This window comes from Nestor notabilis, unplaced genomic scaffold (assembly GCF_000696875.1).
Source record: "Nestor notabilis isolate BGI_N333 unplaced genomic scaffold, ASM69687v1 scaffold22515, whole genome shotgun sequence".
Taxonomy (NCBI): Eukaryota; Metazoa; Chordata; class Aves; order Psittaciformes; family Psittacidae; genus Nestor; species Nestor notabilis.
The window spans coordinates 1-2793 of NW_009930877.1; the positions used below are offsets into that span (position 1 = coordinate 1).

The 2793-nt window shown below is 52.8% G+C and overlaps 1 protein-coding gene across 1 annotated transcript in view; it reads left to right on the forward strand.

Moving 5' to 3' along the window:
• Positions 1–6: 6 nt before the first annotated feature.
• HAGH (hydroxyacylglutathione hydrolase) overlaps positions 7–2793 on the forward strand; it is a 9308-nt gene continuing 6521 nt past the window's right edge. Inside the window, exon 1 of the mRNA XM_010015627.1 lies at positions 7–24. The gene's annotated coding sequence lies outside the window, so the exon portion shown is untranslated. The remainder of the gene's footprint in view (positions 25–2793) is intronic.

Genomic DNA, 2793 nt, shown 5'->3' on the forward strand with positions numbered 1-2793 from the left:
AAGCTGACTCACAGCCCCAAGTAGGTCAGTGTCTGCTCAGCCGGAGCCGGGCTCTGTCGGTGGCTTCTCCTATCAATAACACATCTGGGAGGCGCCTGCGGAGCCTGGGCTGGCAAAGCGCTGGTTGTTGGGATGGGAGGAGGGCTTGGGGGACGGGGCTGATGTTCGCATTAGATTTGATGCGTGGCAGGTTGCGTTGGCAGCGTCAACAGAAAAGCAAAACCAAAACTAAGCTTTGCATTACGTTTAGGGCCTAAATTCTGCACGTGTCCTTGAATTAGAGCTTAGGCTTTAGCTTCTCAGTGTCTCTGGGAAGTCTTGCCAGAGGCCTGTTGTATCGCTCCCGTTTTAAGACCTGGCTTTAATGAATGAGAGGCCATGGGAGTTAGCTGCCAGACTTGCAAACCCTGACGCTATCTTGGGAACAAGCGTGTCAAACCCAGTGCCAGCAGCTCCCGAGTCCCCCAGGGTGCTGGGTGGGTGCTGCACATCCCATGCAGGCTTTGGTGACAGTGGGTGGCCCTGGCTGTGCTGCTGGCAGCGTGTGCCAGCCAGGTTGGCAAGTCGAGTGGGAATGGGAGTTGCCCGTGGTTCATGGACCGACTCACTTGGTTATTGTGTGGAGCCACAAAATTGCAGGGTATGTGAAAAATACCTGCGTGTGGAGCATGTGAAAAGGGAATGGAGTGTTTCTTCCTCTGAGGCAATGCAGGGACGTGCATCTGGGTAGGTGTGGGCAGTCATTTTTGAGTGACAGCTGTGTCTGAAATAGGCTTTTCCCACCCTTTTCTGTAATAAAATGAATAAACCAAAATTCTGTGGAAAAGGGGGAGCATCCCTTTTCTGTGGGCACCTTCTTTTTTCCACTGTGCTGCCTGCCTGCCTTCAGTCTCCAGCATGCGTGCATCTGTGTGATAACATGAACATCTCCCCTCTGCAGACCCTTCCCTCTTGGCAACTCAAGCTGCACGATAGAACTGTCCTAGACAGCCCAGTGCATGAGTCAAAGGCTGCTGGTGTTCTGCTCCGCCTGCTTCTCTCTGCTTCGGCATGCTGTTGGGAGGGACATGTTACAAAACCGAGCAAAAATGAAGTCATCAGGTGTTAATTTTAGAGCAGACCTGCACGTATTACAGTGAGCCACACGTTACAGATGGGGGATGGAGCAGCTCTGCTCTGGAGCCAGGCTGAGAGAGCTGGGCTGGGGCAGCTGGAGAAGAGAAGGCTCCTCCAGGGGACACCTTAGAGCAGCTCCAGGGCCTAAAGGGGCTCCAGGAGACCTGGAGAGGGGCTTTGGACAAGGGATGGAGGCACAGGACAAGGGGAATGGCTTGAACCTGCCAGAGGGAGATTGAGGTGAGCTCTTGGGCAGAAGCTCTTCCCTGGGAGGGTGCTGAGGTGCTGGCACAGGGTGCCCAGAGGAGCTGTGGCTGCCCCATCCCTGGCAGTGTTCAAGGCCAGGTTGGACACAGGGGCTTGGAGCAACCTGCTCTAGTGGAAGGTGTCCCTGCCCGGGGCAGGGGTTGGAGCTGGAGGAGGTTTAAGGTCCCTTCCAACCCAAACCCTTCTATGATTTCATGATACGATCCTGAAATGCTCCATGTTAGTGCTGGGCCAGGGCAGGGATTTTGTTACAACTTTGTGAGCTTCCTTGAGCAGAACAGGGCCAGAGAACGTGTCCCTCACGAGCAGCTCTGGGTGTGCTCTGCTCTGCTCCGCTCCCCGAGCGGGCAAGTGGGAAGGGTGCAGCAGCAGCAGGTGGGAATTCAGAAGGAGTTTCACACTTTGTGGATGTTTTCTCCTTCCTTTGTTTAAATCGCATTTTGGAAGATGTTTCCTTCTGCAGTGTAGCTTGTTTGTTTGTTTGTTTTGCAAGAATGGTGAATTAAACATGCAAAGAGACTTTGGAATCAAGGCCAAGGTTAGAAATGGTTCAGAGGAAGAAAGTGTTTTAACTGTGTGAGTAATTCCTTTGACTTGAAGTGAAGGTTGTGTTTTCTTCTCTTTTATCCCCTCTAGTTAGTGTCGAGCATGCAAACAAACATGCCTTATATACAGCTCTTGTGACTGATGACAGCATCCAAAAGCACTTCACATTAGGGAGCAGTGAAAGACTGAACTGATTGTTTTTCCCTATCAAGGAATAGTAAGGAGGTTCTTTTGTTCTTTTTTTGAAAGGCCTCTTCTGCTCCAGAGGAACCCTCAGCAGGTAGGGATGCTTTTCTCAATACTCTGTGCCTTCACCATCGGGTACCCAGTGCATGCCTACGCTGTCGTGCCTTGGGGTTGTCTTTGTAGCACTACGTTTAATTTTACTACCACCTTCCTTCCCTCATATTCCCGTGAGATGGTGGAGGTAGAAGGGGAGAAAGCTCTGGGCAGGACAGTTGTACCAGCGGGGTGTTACAGCCTCCCTGGGCTGGGTTTGGAGCTGCGTGCACCAGTCAGAGCTTAGATCTTGGTTTTGCAGCCTGTCATCACTGTGGGGCTGCAGGGGTGGGGGGGTCTGGTTTGGCTGCAGCCAGTCTGGGGCCTCTTCTCTCCAATGCAGGCTCTTATCAGCGCTGGGCAGCACAGACGTGTTTTGGGAGCGTGGTGATTACGAGCGTGGTGACCTCTCCCTTTGGCACTGGTTGAGGTGACCAAGCGCAGAGCGTTGGAGCCTCGGGGAGAAGAGGCAGTGGTGCAGGATGAACAGTGGCTGAGCCAGCCCAGTCACCCTCAATGGTGTGCGAGGGCCTTGAGCATTAAGACAACTGATTTATGACTTTCAGAGACTGACACCTCTTTCCC